This window comes from Solanum dulcamara, chromosome 1 (genome assembly GCF_947179165.1).
Source record: "Solanum dulcamara chromosome 1, daSolDulc1.2, whole genome shotgun sequence".
Lineage (NCBI taxonomy): Eukaryota > Viridiplantae > Streptophyta > Magnoliopsida > Solanales > Solanaceae > Solanum > Solanum dulcamara.
In genome coordinates, this window is record NC_077237.1 from 56,827,530 (window position 1) to 56,844,927 (window position 17,398).

General features: G+C 36.0%; 1 pseudogene; it reads right to left on the reverse strand.

The window, feature by feature from the left end:
* Window positions 1-530: 530 nt before the first annotated feature.
* Window positions 531-648, reverse strand: LOC129904794 (5S ribosomal RNA; annotated as a pseudogene).
* Between the last annotated feature and the right edge of the window lie 16,750 nt (window positions 649-17,398).

Below are 17,398 nucleotides of genomic sequence, written 5' to 3' on the forward strand. Positions count from 1 at the left end.
TATAGTCAATTTAAGAGGGTAAATTACCCGTAGGCATAGAGAACAGGTGATATTTCTTTTCCATTTCTTCTTTCCAGTTCTCTTACCACACATCATATTGTACCCTTTACACGAACATGTGTAGGAGCTTAAAGTGGATCGGAAGATGCCTTAGCATTTCCATACTAGTCTATATGTAAACCTATATCGTTTCTTACTTCCTTCATCTGATGTTAGGGCTCCACTATAGCTTTTTTCCTTAGTACTGGTTTTACCTTAAAGGTTTTGCTTCAAACCATCTTATACCTTCCCTTAATGTATTTGAATATAGCAGTTACATGGATACTACCGACTTCGTTTATTGAGTAATCACCTGGTTTTACTCTTGGCATACTGCCATTCATAAGTTGCATCAGTTGTTTTGGAAAGCTACATCCCCTATCTCAAAGGGTCTTATCATCTTTCACGGTGGAGTCACATATCCACAATACTTCTTTATACCAATAATGCCATGCAAGGACAATGTATACATACATCTATTTCATCTCATATAAAAGCCGCATAGGGCTTCCCAGGGGGTTACCCATCCTAGTACTACTCTCGCCCAAGCATGCTTAACTTCGGAGTTCTGATGGAATCCGATGAGTTAGTGCTAGTATGATCACATCCATCCCTTGTGGGGTCTCGTTTGAATTTTAAGCATTCCTATTTACACATGATAGTGTCAGTTAACTTTCTTTTATGCTTGTATTTCTCTTGTCCACTTCCCCCCTTTAGGGTGTATCCATGTCATTGTCTATTTATTTCTAACTTTCCAAATGCATAGGAGTCCTTTCTAACCTATTTAGTATACTGCATTATTTCCATATTTTCCTTTACATCCCCTCTACTTTGGGTTACCCATGTACGAAACCTTAATACTATCATGAGGTGCTTAGAACCCTCAATTTACAGTACCAACTCCAGTCTTGAACACTGGTATTCGAGTAATATCCTTAATGTAGCAGTGTATTCAAAGCCATATTCTATTCATCTCGATCAGTAATTATTTCGTGCTCATAATTGGTTCAAATTCTCCACTCGAGAGCACTTATACTTTGATGATCCATGTTTCAAGCTTCATCATAATACTAGCTTTAGTCCAGTGGATACCACTTGACCTTTTATTCTGAACATTCCCCATAAATCTGTGTAAGTCTTTCTTATTCATTCACTATTTGCCTTTCTGTCTTTCACTTAACTTATTCTGCTTTACACATTTCACTGTACCGGCACGCACTCATAGTCTAGTTTGTCACACTTGCTTTCGCTTCTCTTACTCACCCTCAAGTTTCCTCCTATTTCACTATAGAGGATATTTCTCATACTTTCCTTTTTTTTACGTATATATCACAATATCAATTCAGTCGGTATCTTCATATATCATTCTATCCAGATCTATCAGTCTTCCTTAAATCATCTTCTTAGGGTCATAAGTCTTTTCCAACTTCGGTTTACCATATCAATATCGACCTCCTAGTTTCTATTGCCATCAATTTAGCAATTAACTTATTTCTTGAGGTCAGCCATACTTATGGTTTATCTAAATTTCATCATTATTCTGGACACGACCTTTCAAGACATACTACAGCCCTATATCCTATTCTCTTTCTATTTCTTAGAAAATTTGGGCAGAGTTTCCTCTGTATTTCTTACCATCTAAAACCTGCACGCAAAAAATACCAACAGTGTCACACAGGGCCAGCGCGCATAAAGATATATATATACGTATCATATCACATCATATTGAAGCCTCACAGGGCGCCCAATATCAACAATAGTATAAAATGATGGACTTACCTCACATGTCCAACTCGAACTACGCCTGTTAGTCTTTTTGTCCACTTTTCCTTTCAATTTTTAACTTTACATGTCAATAGTATTTCCATACCTTACTTGGCATAACTCTCTCGTGCCTTGGCTTACCTGTGTGCTTTGTAACTTCCAATATCATCAGTCGTTTTCTTCTATCGACGTTGTCCTTCATCTGAAATTAGAGGTTAGTATAAGGAATTCCACTTCCTATGACTCGGCTCTATCGCACGACCTTAGATATGCAAGAAAGGAAACATCTTAAATTTTCTATAGACTCTTGTTTATAGATGTGGCGTGCAACACATCGATAATTAAGACTCTACTAGACATGGTCTGTAGAAACTCCAAAGACGAACTGCTCTGATACCACTTCTGTCATGATCCAACCCCGTGGGCCGCAGCTGGCATCGGACCTGGACCCCCATATACATACCTTTCAAATATAACCAAATTGAACTATGGGTAATGTGATAAAAACCCCTAAAACCCCAATGGGTTAAAACCTTTTCATGTTCATGTAGCCTCCTTCATTCGTATCATATCATAAAAGAGAATGCAAGCCAAAAAGGCTGCTATAACGTAAAAACATTTACAACATTCCATATAGGCACAGCCGAAATAAACTCATGAACAACCCACACATATATGTCTACAGACCTCTAAGAATAATATGGTAACCTATGGTAGGACAGGTCCCCCGCCGTACCCCTGAATAACTAAATACATATATACATCGGAGGACCAGTACCAAAAAATCTAGGCTCCAGAATAGTGGAGCACCTCCAATCATAGGTGAGCGGAAATCCTGAGCTGGCGGATCTCTAAAATGAACATTTGTACATGCGGGCATGAAATGCAGCCCCCCAAAGAAAGGGGGGTCAGTACGATACATTTACTGAGTATATAGGCATAACATAACTAAGATAACAGCTGAAACAGGGATGCAGGAAACTAAGTATAACATTTAATAGGGTACTGTACCTGTACCTCACAAAATAAAGTCCTGAATACCATTATCACGTACCATATCCGGCCCGCTCGGGGACTCAATATTAAAAATACATCATCTATTATGATAGGCATATATATGCTTTTAGCGTTGTGGAACATACAACCCTATCCATGTATATAGCAAGTATATGTCGAGGAACGATAGCCCGATCCATATATCATGTAATAATGTCGAGGAATGATGGCCCAATCCATATATCGTATGATAATGCCGAGGTATGATGGCCCGATCCATATATCATATGGTAATCCGAGGTATGATTGACTGATCCATATATCGTATGATAATGCCGAGGTATGATGGCCCGATCCATATCTCATATATTAGTGCCGAGGAACGACGGCCCGATCCGTATACATGTATATCATATAATAATGCCGAGGAATGACGGCCCGATCTACATATCACACAATAATGCATATGCGTGCATGTAAGACTTGGTAACACATCAGACATCCCCCAACCATTATCATAAATATGCCTAAGAAACCCCAGATTTAGGAATTTACACACCCAATCACTATTCAGCCTATAGAAGGCTCAAGGGTCGTGGTTTAACTACTTCAAGACCCTTTACATTTAGGAGTGAACTCGAGCCACAAGTTATACTCGGTACTTATAACTAGAACTGCCTCTACACTCATATAATAGCTCAATTCACTTACATTTAAGACATTCCAAAGGGAAGAAGAGATAGGTTTTAAACATACTACCTTCCTTCATATAGAAGCCCTACAAGGCAACAACTCAACTACTACAGGAGTTCTAATATCATGAAGTCAATGAAACTCATGGCTCATGCATGGAATTTATGAATGGAATTACCCCAAGCTCATATACATACCATTCATTACTTACGTCTAAGACATGCCAAATAGAGAAGAATAGCTTTACATACTTATGTCAAAAATATGCCAAAAGAAAGCTTCACATACCTCGTATGGACTTTTCTAAATCATGTCCACATCGTATCCTCTGAACCTATTTAACATGGAAGAAATATGAGTATCAAAAACCTTAACTTTTCAGTGCCCTCAGTTGCACCTTAGCATTCATGGACCCTATTTCCTTATTCGTCTCCTCGACTAGTTCTTTAATTTGTTAAGGCGTTACCGAAAATTGGGCAGCACCTCCCCTATAAAGTGCCCTATCCAAATTTCCAATTACATCCTAATCACTACATCCAACCAACAACAACACCCTTCTGTATATAAATATAAAACATGGCGACATCACGCAACACAAGCTCCAAACAACTTACTGAAAATTACGACACCAAAATTGGGTTTCTAGTCTTTATTTCGCAAAGCCTTTATTTATACAAAACGAGGGGTCATGTGTCTATTAACAGCAGCACCCACACCACTTTTAGAAAACATTAAGGCCCTTCAACAAACCGCCATACACCTGCGGAAGTACACCATAAGCACAACACTTTACTTCGACGACAATTCAACTATAGCGATTCTAATTTAGTTTATTTCGAACGTCAAGCATTTCTATGACATTTCCACATTTCCATCCACTTATTGGGAATGAAACACACTCCATAAAAACACCATTGGCTAATGTTTTTGTATGGAAAATGAATTAAGAGTCAGCCAACATATATATATACACCTCCTTAGGAGGTGACATGTGGCAGCCCCCTAGGAATGACACATGGCAGCCTCCTAGGGTTCCACCTCGTCCAAGCTTCCAACCCAAAGCTTCCACATGGCAACATGGGGTCCATCCCAAGTAGGTGAGTCACCTGCTTGCTTGTCACCAGCTTGCTTGTCACCTACTTGCTTGTCACCTACTAGCTTTACTTTCGTAAGTTCGGAAACTAGTTTTTGCTCCCTTTCATAGGTTCTTCATCTCGTCTTACTTTAAGAGCCTATGTATTCCTTGCTACGTAAGATGAATACGTACTTCAATAGCTTAAGTATGTAAAACATCCAATTTGATAATTTACGCAAGTAAGTCGAGTCCTACAACTCATTACTTGGCCTCCAACTCATTTCAAATCCTTATAGAACTATTTCCAACCTTCACTCTTAAGGGGCATCACGTACTCCCTTCTTTAGAGTTATTTGATCATGTTATAGATAATCTGGGTCATGGGACAACTTTCAAGAAGCTTAAAAAGATGTTCCAGAGCATAAAGGTACGGGCTATAACATCAAACAAACAAAAATTTTAGGGAAAATGGTTAGTTAAACTTTGAGTGTTGGATTTTAAATTTTGGATATCTAACTAGCCCCACTTTGCATTCTTTCGAGATTGGCTCCACCTATGTCTTCTAACATTACTATGTTTACTTAGGAGGAAAAGAATTTTGGGGAGATTTGTCAAGGTATTATCTCCCAAGTTTGATTTTATCACTGTTGAGAAGTCTTATATCTTTTGGACCAAGTTTTAGGATAGGTTGTTCAAAACCTAGTATTTTGAAGGCATATGGAATGTCTTATTTCTTTTTATAGTTGTGAGAATGGCTAAGGAGTGATGAAGGTCGGTTCTTGCTCATAGAACTTTCCTTCCTCCTATGATGAGTTGGGAGTAGTTTATTGAGGTTTTTTTTGTTATGGTGAGTTTGAATAAGAGGAAAATGTGTGATTCTTTTTCTATTCAGCTAGGGTTACAAAATGTATGTGATTCACTAGTTTTAGTTATTTTTGGTGCTTTATTGAGTACTCGAGGTTGTGGCTATGGTGGTTCACAGTCTAAGGGTGACCCTCAGTTATGCTATGCTATACTGGGTTGATTTGAGGCAGAGACCTCTGATGTGGTTATTACAGGTATTATTCTTGTTTGTCTTTATTTTAAGTTGGAATTATTTGACCCGAGGTCTACTTACTATTATGTGTCATCTTATTTTGATGTGGGAATTGATTATATTAGTGAGTCCCTTGCTGTGCCTATTATTATTTCAACCCTAGTAGGTAAGCCTTTAGTGGTGGATAGAGTATACAGGGAGTGTGTAGTGATACTTTTGGGTAGAGAGACTCGAGCTGACTTGATTTTATTAGACATGCTTGAATTTGATGTAATATTGGGTATGGACTGGTTATCTCCCTATCATGCTATATTAGATTGCTATGTTAAGACTGTGACCTTAGTCTACCTCAATTTTCCTTCCTTGGTGTGGAAAAGTAATTTGATTCGTATCTTAAAGGGGTGATATCGTATATTTATGCCTGTCGTATGCTGGATAAAGGTTGTTTATGTTATTTGGATCATGTACGTGATCTTAATAAAGAGTCATCTCCTTTAGAGGCCACTAGGGAGGTAAGAGAGTTTATGGATATATTTCCTATAGAGTTGCCGGTGTTCCTCCTGATTGTGATAACGATTTTGTGATTGATTTGGAGCCGAGCACCAAGCCCATATCTAGTTCTCCTTATTAGATATCTCCAGCAAAATTGAAGAAGATGAAAGAATAATTGGAAGATTTATTGAAAAGGGATTTATTAGACCTAGTGTATCACCGTAGGGTGCAATAGTTTTATTTGTGAAGAAGAATGATGGTACTATAAGGATGTGTATTGACTATCGAAATTAAACAAAGTCACCATCAAGAATAATTATCCTCTTCCTCATATTTATGATTTATTTGATCAGCTTTAGGGTGCATTGGTGTTCTTTAAGATTGATTTGAGGTCGGGTTACCATCAGTTGAGAGTTTGGAAATCTAATATCCCAAACACTGTGTTTAGAACTCATTATGGGCATTATTGGTTTGTGGTTATGTCTTTTGGGTTGACTAATGCCCCAGCTGCTTTTATGGAGTTAATGAATCGAGTATTTCAGCCTTATTTGGACTCTTTTGTGATTGAGTTTATCACTAATATCTTGGTTTACTCCAAAAATAAGGCCAACCATGTTAGTCACTTGAGGTCAGTACTTCAGAGATTGAGAGAGAAGAAGTTGTATGCAAAGTTCTCCAAATGTGAGTTTTGGCTCGATTCCTTGGCAATCTTGGTTCAGGTGGTGACCAAAGATGGTATTATGGGTGATCTGGCCAAAGTTGCAGCAGTTCGTTATTGGATTAGGTCTACTTCAGTTATCGAGATTTAGAGATTTATTGGGTTGGCAGATTATTATTATCTGTTTGTTTAGGATTTCTCTTTTATTGCAGCCCCATTGGCTAAGATAACTCAAAAGATCATGGTATTTCAGTGGAATGATAAGTGTGAGGCAATCTTTCAAAAGCTCATGTTATTGACCTCAATACTTATTATATCCTTACCTTAGGAGGGCATAGCCTTTATTATTTTTTGTGATACTTTGGGAGTCTTCTTGGGTGGTGTATTAATGCAAAAAGGTAGAGATATAGCTTATGCTTCTTAGTAGCTAAAGGTACATGAGAAGAACTACCTTACTCATGACTTAGAGTTGGCGGTAGTGGTGTTTGTTCTGAAGTTGTAGAGGCACTATCTCTATGGCATGCATTGTGAGCTATTTACTGACCATCGCAGCCTTAAGTATATCTTTTCTCAGCCGAATCTAAACATGAGGTAGCCTAGGTGGTTAGAATTATTGAAAGACTATGACATCACTATTCTTTATCATTTTATAAAAACTAATGTGGTAGCAGATGCCTTGAGTCCAAAAGAACCTAGCATGGGTAGTATGGCCGTTCTTAAGGCCGAAGAGAGGCCTTTGGCTTTGGAGGTTCAGTCATTATCTAGACAGTTGGTCCGACTTGATATTTCTATACATCATGGAATTTTTTCTTTTGTGGAGGGTAGGTTTACTTTGATGGAACAGATTCGTACAAACCAATTTGAAGATGAAAAGTTGAGGTCCATTGAGACAAAATGTTGATTGGTGAAGCAAAATCAGTCTTTCTTTATCCGGGAGGAGTTTTAAGGATTAATGGTCATATTTGTGTTGCCAAGGTTGGTGAATAGGTACATATGATATTGGAAGAGTCTCATTATTCCAAGTATTCAATTCACCCAGGAGTGGAAAAGATATTTCATGACATGAAACAACACTATTGGTGGTGTGGCATAAAGAAGGATATTATTGATTTTGTGGCTAAGTGTCTAAATTATCAACAAGTAAAGTATGAGCATCAGAAATCGGGTTGTCCTATGCAAAGGATTCCCAGTCCCGAGTGGAAATAGGAGCGTATCACTATGGACTTTGTGTTTGGATTACCCATGGCATTGGGTAAGTATGACTCTATTTGGGTGATTGTGGATCAATTGACCAGATCATCCCATTTACTTTTAGTGAAGACTAGCTATAATGCAGAGTAGTTAGCTAGGATCTATCTTCGTGAGATTATTAGGTTGCATGGGATACCTATCTCTATTGTGTCGAATTGGTGTTCAGTGTTCACCTGTCACTTTTGGGAGGCATTGCAGCGTGGTTTAGGTATGCAGCTAGAGATGAGTTCAGCATTTCATCCCCAAACCAATAGTCTATCCGAGTGGACTATTCAGGTGTTTGAGGATATTCTTAGGGCCTGTGTGATTGATTTTGTGCTCGATGGGACTAACACTTGTCCTTAGAAGGGTTTGCCTATAATAACAGTTATCATTCTAGCTTTCAGATGGAAAAATTTGAGTCATTGTATGGTTGTAGGTGCCGATCACCCATTAGGTTATTTGATTCCATTGTGGTTAATACATTGGATACTGACTTACTCAGAGATGCTATAGAGCGGGTGCGCTTGATTCAAGGTCAACTATTGGCAGCACAGAGTCATCAGAAGAGTTATGCTGATAGGAGAGTTCGTCCCTTAGAGTCCATGGTAATTGATTATGTTTGGCTTAAAATATCACCCATGAAATGTGTGATGAGATTCGATAAGAAGGGAAACCTTATCCCAAGGTTTGTTGGCCTATTTCAGATTCTAAGGAGAGTAGGTGGGGTGGCTTATGAGTTGGCCTGACCCCTAGATTGTCAGTTGACTATCCGGTATTTTATGTTTCCATGCTTTGCAAGTACATATTGGATGAGTCTCATATGATTTCTTATGATGCGGTAGAATTGGGTTTAGATTTGAATTATGAGGAGGAGCCGGCAGCTATCCTAGATAGGAAGCTTCGTAGACTCAACATGAATGAGAACTCTTCGGTCAAGGTGTAGTGGCACCATCGGCCTGTTAAGGAGGCGACTTAGGAGTTAGAGTTTGATATGCGGTCCTGGTATCCTCAACTTTTTGTGAACCCAAGTACTTTCTTTTATCTTATGTTCAAAGACGAACATCCTTTTTAGTGGTGGATATTGTAATGACCTTGAGGGTTATTTTTTAATTTTTTTGTGAAATTACTACTTTACCCCTATCGTTAGTGCTCTTGAGTATTATTTGATCAATTTGTGTAATTGAAAGTGTCAAAATACTAATGGTTTGTAAATTGTACAAATTATTGAGTTTTATAGAGTTAAGAGGTGAAAAAATAATTTTTGGTACCAATTGAAACTATGGATCTCAGAATAGAATTCCATCAATTTCAGCATCTCCGTAATGTGGAAATTAGTGTAGGAGAGTTTACAGAATTAGTTTTGGAGTTGTAACAAAGATTTGAGGTCTTGAGTAGTTTGAGAAATTTTAGGTCAAGGTTTGGCTTTGGTCAACTTTCGGAGTTCTGATACTCAGAATAGAATTCCGACAACTCCGATGGATTTGGGAGATGGTTTCTGGTCTAGAAGAAGTGTTGGCTGAATGTTTAGAAGTTCTGAGTCCATTTTGGTATTTTGAAGGCGTAAGTTGGTTTAGTTGGGACTTTTTGAGTTTCAGGTCAAGAAGACCTCGAATTTAAATTCTAATGGTTCCATCAGTTCCTGAATGGCCAAACTAGGCTAGTAGCATTATCTACATGACTATCGAGGAAATCCATATGAGTTTGGGGCCGTTTGGTGTTTTTGACTTTGAAAGTTAGCTTATGGTTGACTTTGGTCCACATTTTTGGGAAATGTGCTTGGATGAAAATTCTGACATCGTGGTTAGTTCTGAAATGTTGATTTTGGTCTACAACAACCCTTCATTTGCTTCCTAAAGTTTTCGCACTAATTCTGAGGCCCATTGTGGAATTTGGCTTAAAATAACACTTGGATGTGGGATCCACTTTCTATTAAAATGACCTCGTATGATAATTTTGAATATGTCATTGAGTTCAAAATGTAGAATTTACTGGGGTAGCATATATGGTTTATTTTTATTGGGTTGCAAATGAATTCCGAGAGTTTGTTCGGAGAATTTAAATAATGCAAAAACTAGAAAAATCTGGTGCAAAAGTACATATTATTTCTCTCAACTTTGAATCCTCGTTTCTTGAGCTTTTCAATTCAAAATCTAGTGATTCAAGTATCTATCTTCAAGAGATTTTTGCGAGGAATCCGTTGGTTAGCTCGGAATCATGGGGGGAGGGTTTTGATTGAGGTAAAATCTTGATTCTAGATGCTTCAATGTCTATTTTCTGAGTGAATTTTTGAGGAACTTTGAGAATTTATTTCTTGATTTATTACCCGGTTTTGGTGATTCAAAAGTGTATGTTCAAGGAAATTACGAGGGAAATCCAGTGGTGAGCTCAAAGACTTAATTAGGAGCTTCCTGTGAGGTAAATTTGCTAATCTAACCGCTGCCTTAATCATTTTCGAGATGAAATTTTAATGGATTTTAGAGGATTGTGTCTTGGTCATCTTAGCTCTATTTTTAATGATTCTTTGGTCTAAATTATGATTGTTTCTTCAAGGAACGTCCTGATGAGATTATCCTTTACCAATTTCTGCAATTATTATCTTTGTAAACATCTTTAAATCAAGATTTCCAAGGTGGGTTATGGGGTTTTATTCCAAGTTAGAATATTGTATTTTTATGATTTGGAACTCGATTTTAATGGGTTTTATAGCCACGAACTCTCCTAGATATGTTGAACATAATTTTCAAATAAAATTCCAGATTTGACTCTTTTCGATAATAATTAATTTTTGAACCATTTTATCAACCGGTTTAGAGACCTATCATTATGGGTGTCATTGGACTCTTTGTGATGTGTATGTTTCATTATTGATAGTGGGTTGTTATTTTGGGTGTTGAATTCGAGAGTTGCTTGTCCAATGGAGCTGTTCGAGTGCAATTTCTGCAATTAAAGTAGGTTTGGCTATCTTTCTTTAAGACTGAGATGTGTAATTAGTCATTCATATATTATAGACTTTGGGATAGGGTTGTAGATTGAGTTGAGAATGTTATATATATTGTGATGCCCGTGGGGGGGGGCTTATTTATTAATGTGTTTTCATGTGGGGGCTTATTTGTATTACATACACGTCTAGGGGCCTTATTTGTCATCTTATTTGCTTTAAGAGCATGTGATTCGTGATTTGCCTGTGAGAGAGGATTGAGGATATTATTTGACTTGTGATACCCTCCTGAGGGGTAGAGTTGGGGGTTTTGAGCATGTCTGAGTATTGAAATATTGTTGAGAAATGGGTTAACACTTATATTGAAATATTTCCTTTCCATTGCTATTTATTAAGGGTGAGTATCATGTGTATGTTAAGTTTTGAGAACTTTGAACCTTGTACTACATATTGAGTTGAATATTGCTTCCATGACATATGTGTTTTGATGCATTCATCCTCATTTATCATATCATGAAACATGTGAAGTTGAGAAATATGGAAAAATAATTTGAGAAAGAAAATAAAACACCTTTAGACCTTTGTATGTTGATTTCCTGACCGAGGTAGTTTTACGGCAGGGTAGTGGATACATTGTGATCCCTTGTCCACGAGGAGGTGGCAAGGATAATGAGATATTTTGATGTAGGTATATGGTCTATGAGACCCCTATGGGTCCTGCTTGGTTGCACAGCTCAGCAAGTGTATACGACAGGTTGTTCGACAATCTTAATTCCACCATACCACCTCATCATTACATCATCATATTGCATTTCATTGCATCGATATCTGTACTATTTGACTTATCTGGTTAATTGTGATAATGAATTTATATTATGGGTTTACTTTACTCACGCCATTGTATATATACACTGGCGGCACCGATGCCAAAGTGGAACTTTTTTGTATGCAGAAGGAAGCGTTCATTAGTTTATTTTATAGGTTTGATTAAATTCTTATACTCAGTCCACTAAAACCTACTGAGTACATGTGGATTGTACTTACCCCTACTTCTGTGTCTTTTTTTATGCAGATACTAGTAAGGGCACCTTACATGGCAGTTGATATTCTAAGGGATTATGTATTCTCAGATTAGTGGTGAGGTCTAGGGATTCGGATCATCACTAGTCTATCTGTATTTCTCATTCTTTTGTATTATTTAGAGACTTATGTTGTATCTTCAGTCTCAAACCTTGTATTAGATGCTCTTTATACTTATGACACCAGGTTTTTGGATAATTTCATTATTTTCCATTTATTGTGTTTAATAGTGGCCTGACTTTCCTTTGGGTGTCTCGTATGGTTTTATTTTTAGGATTACACATTGGGATGGGGTTTGGGATATATGCCATCATGACATTGATATTTGGGGTCGTGAAAATAGCCTGCATATTTTATCTGGAGATGCTTCAATACTGCATTGGAGGGTGAGCTTCAACTGAACAAGAACTCCATGAGGTAGAAAGACAATATCCATTGAACGAGCATATTATGGTTGACCTAGGACTTGGACCTGATTTTTATGAGCGTACTGAAGATGACATCCCTAGAGATGAGGATAGGAGGAGGACTAACTCATATGTGGAGTCAAATTTGGAGGCAATAGAGTTTGACCCTTTGGCGATGGAAGATCCGACTGATTGTGGGCTGATGGATGAGTAGACAGGGAAGGCTACTACCTTGTGCTCCTAAGGACAATGCCCAACTCTAAGTGTGGAGTGGAATATCTACTTAATTTAAAGATATTTGTTTATTTTTGTTAGTTTAATATTTTGGTTTATCTAGATTGCTATATCTAGTTACTTTTGTTAGATTTATGTTGTGGTACATCTGGATTGGTACTTATTTATTTTTGTCAGTACTAATGTTTTGTGTTTATCTTAAATATTGGTTTTGGTTTATCTTAAATGTTTAATTTCATTTAAAAAATTCTTTTTTCTGACTTTGGGTTTCATGAATATTTTTCCGGTTCTTTGGCCATCGATAGTTCCTTTGAACCGTATATTTTTTTTAGATATTTGTAATGTATATAAAGTATTTTTCCAAACTATCAGATTGCTTAGGTAGCCGAAGAAATAATAGAAAAAACATTAAAAAAAAACTGACTAAATTGAGATACCTAAGACTCTGTTGTTAGATTTTGAATAATGTTGAATTCATGTGATTGTGGTTAAAATTTCTAAAGAATTGTCGTTCTAAAATTAAACATGTGCAGTTTAAGTAAGGTTAATTGTATAATCCTGGTTGCTCTTTATTACTAGAACTTATCCTGTGTGAATGAGTAGTGAAAAAAAAAGAAGTTTAGAATTTAAGGAAAGGATGTAGGCAATTCTTTGGTAACCTCATTTTAAAACTACTTGTTGTACCTACCTTAATGTAAATCCATAGTTAGCCCTTTTGAGCCTTTGAAGTGATTTTTTTGGCAGCCTAGTTTGAAGCCTGTTCCCATTTTTTCTAAGATCATAATTTTAATTCAAGAAGCCAAGCGCTTTGGAAGAGAATAAGCGGAGAAATAGGGGGTTTAGAACCTTGTGTTACTAAGAGCAAAACCATTGGTGCAATTAATTGAAATAAAATCTTCTGTTGGGGAAGACAATCTTGTGGAAAGTGAAAAGAATTCCAACCATATTATGGTTGAAAAGAGTAAAGAAAAGAAGAATTCCCCTACAGAGATAAATAAATTGAAAGGGTAGACTAATGAAATAACAAAGTGGTAAGAATAAGGCTATGAAGTAATTACATGGAATTAATGAATGTAGTGTGTTGAAAGCGCTTGGGAACCAAGTCACTATTCATGTTCAGATTTCTACCTACCCGTCCCATAGCCCACGTTACAATCTGAAAAATCCCTAAGTGATCCTTAAGTCTTAAGTGCCTTAATAGAACTGCTAATACACTAAGGGCAAGCCTATGGTTCATCTTGAGCAAATTGTGATTTCATTTGGGAGAGTGAGTAAATTTTGTCTATATACCCATTGTTGTTGACAAGTAATGTAACTGCGAGAGTATGGGTAATTTTTTCTTGGTGACAGCACATGTTTAATGAAAAAATGGTAATTATGCATGAGTTTTAATTTAACAAGCCATATGAGTTTGTTTCATTGCAGAGTCAACTCTTGAGTTTATGTGGTGTTGAGTTAGTCAGTTTCTTGAACAAAGTTAGACATATGTGTGTAATGTAAGCTAATTGTGCAATCACTGTAGTTTGGTAGAATTGTTTTATATATCATGTATTTGTTATTTTAAAAATAAGACTGGGAGTTTGTTCGAGGACTAACAAAGTTATAAGTATGGGGTGGTGATCTTGGGTACATTTATGTGCCCAATAGCAACTAAAACTCATAATTCATTAGTTAAGTTGAGAGAAAATTTCTAGAGTTTAGTTCATATTTTTGCATATTTGTGTATTGTTGTAACCAACCAACATGATTAGACACTTTAATGGCTAATTGAAAAGAATGGACATTGAAAGCATGATCTAATTGAAAGTGGAGCTCAAAGGAGAAGTTGGGAACAAAATTTGAAGAAAATGCACTATAAAGAAGTATGTCCGCATCGCGGACTTGAGCTTCAATGATTAAATTCCAAGACTTAAAATTTATTCGACTCAACATTGTGGTATGCGCCAGGTCCATATCGCAGACCTGGTTCTGGATAGAACTAATTTATACTAACACAAAAAATAAAAAATTACACTGAAATGAGTCAAGTCCGCATCACGGACTTTAGTATGCCTACTTTAACTCCGTGTTTTGGGTGCTATTACATACTTTATTAAATAGTAGATCAGATTATCGGGAATGGATTGAATAAGACGAAGGAAGAACTTATTTTGGTGATATTTTCTTCTTTTCTTTCAGTTGAATTCATGTTTTTATGTTTTATGTAATTATGTTACAAATGATAAGTGGCTAAATCTCCTAGTTCTTGGGTTCTAGCCACAAGATGAAGGTTTAAATCTTATTTGTTTGGTTGAAAATGGGTTTTGTATGTGATTACTCTTATATTCTTGTTTTGATTGTTTTAATGCTTGATCACCATTAGAACAAATTTTTTGTCCACCTGGAACTCAAAAGACGAAAAGAGGATAGTACACTAGAATATAGGGAGCATGTTTGTCCTTGAATTGTCTAGAATAATTCGTGTATAGAATGACCATGACACATATCTATACACCATGTTTGGTTGCTAAACAGGATGATATGACTAATGCATTTTTTGGTTCATGCTTATCCCCGCTCAATGATGTAGTTAAGTTTTCAATAAGAATAGGCAATTAGAGGTCAGAAGATCATAATTGTAAAATCAACCCTGTAAATTAGTAATCGAAAAACTCATTGGATACTAAATTAAAGGATCTTAGACTGGAAATCTATGAGTGCTACAATCCTGGGACTCTTTTTTAGATTGATAAAATTTCTCTAATATCATTAAATCATTTCCGCATATCACTTTTGGTATAATTATTTTGTAGATATAAATGAACTTAACTCTTTGAAAACAAGCATGAATAATTTGATTCATTGAAAATCTAACTAATGCCAAATTAAATTTTTCTATGGGTTTGATATCCGTCTCTTAAAAAGGGTCACTATATTACTTTTGAGACCACGTACACTTGCCCTTGGACGCAACATTGACCAAAGTCAATCCTACGCTAAATTTCAAATGCTAAAGCGTCAAATGGCCTCAAACTGGTACTGAATTCTTCGATACTAGTACTGACCATGCTACTAGCCTAATTTGGCCATTCAGAAGCTAATAGAACCGTTCTAAATCTGATCTGAGGTTTTTTTGTCTGATGTTATGACCGAAATCAACTTTTCAAGTTATAAAAGCTCTAAAATAGGGAAATGAGCCTAAAACCCAAACGGATGATCAGGCGACTGGACAGTCAATGCCAACAAGTCATTAATGACTTCAAATCTCAATAAAAACGTTCTAAACAACTAGAGGGTCATTACAGCCACATCGCGAACCTAGAACAAAATCCTTTTTCGTAAAAAATATTATAAAAAGAATTCAATTTTTTTATGCATTTTCAAAAGATATATATTTTTAATATAAAAAAATTTAAATATATTTAAAAGTAAAAAAAATTAGTTGATTTTAATTTTTTATTATTTTATTCTTTAGCAGAAGCACACTTGCCCACCTCTTGGTGTTTCTTTTCGGTTCTTTTCCTAGGGGGGTGAACCAAGTATCTTTTATTTTATTTTATTTTTTGAAGATTAGATTTTCTTCTTTTTTTTGTTTTTTTGGGAGAGAAAAGAAAAGACCATTTGACTTGGTACTTGCTCTTTAGGCCTAATTTTGTGTAGTACTTTCCTGTGAATGCTTGATTACTAATTAATTTGACATCTAGTCTTATGATTGTGACTCTGTATATAACTTATTTTATTTTGTAGTTTTTTATCACCCTTTCTATCTTAGAAGTAGAACTGATCCATCTTGATTGAGGCTTGTGTCGTGTGTGTTGATAATTTGCATATATTTCATGTTTTGCATCTTAGTCTAGAACTTGCCTTCATGTTATTGAATCAAAATAAAAAGTTTTGCTTTGTTTAGAAGATAATAATAGGTTTACTTTGATTTGTCTGGTAAATTTTAATCTTTTCAGATATTATATCACTAGTAAGCCCTTTTGAGCCTGTAGCCTTTTGTTGGTATCTATATTTTTGCCTTAACTCTTTTGTTGAATTCCTAGTTTTTGCACCTTTGTTCCTCGAGTACAGTAGCACAAACTTATTATAATAGTTAAAAAAAAATAAAAAATGGATGGTTGAGTGCAAAGGGTAATCAATGATAACTACAAAGTGATGAAAAGGCCCTCTTTGAAAGAATATGACATGAAAAAAATGAGAGAAAAAAAAGTTGTTTGAGAAAAAATGAGTGAAACTTTTTGATGAGATGAAATTACCCGTGAAATAATTGTTAAAGAGAGGAATAAAAATAAATAGAAGAAAATAACAGGTGATAAAGTTTTAAAGTGCAAAGTTCTTAGAGAAATGTAAGTGGTGATGAAGTTTTAAAGTGCACAGTTTTTAGAGAAGTGTAAGTCACTATTATATAGTTTTTCTACCCATCTCATAGCCTACATTATAAAGTTCTATTTTATTCTCATTGAGCATGCTTAGTTAGTGGAGATATACATAATGGGCAAATGTATGGTCCTTTGTTCATACATATGAATTCTTTGGTCAGTGTGAGAGTTGTTCTTTGATGCTAAATCCTTAATTTATACTTAATTTTTTTAAATTGGGTGTGTGGACTAGTTCTTCTTGTGAAGACACTTGTCTCATGATAAATAGGTGGTTTTATTAGCATTTTTTTATGGAGTGGGTGACCAATCTTAAATTTGATGAGTTGGAGTCTTTCCTTGAGGTTAGGAGTTTAGAAGTTTGTTTTTTATTTGTATATCTTTCATAATAATCG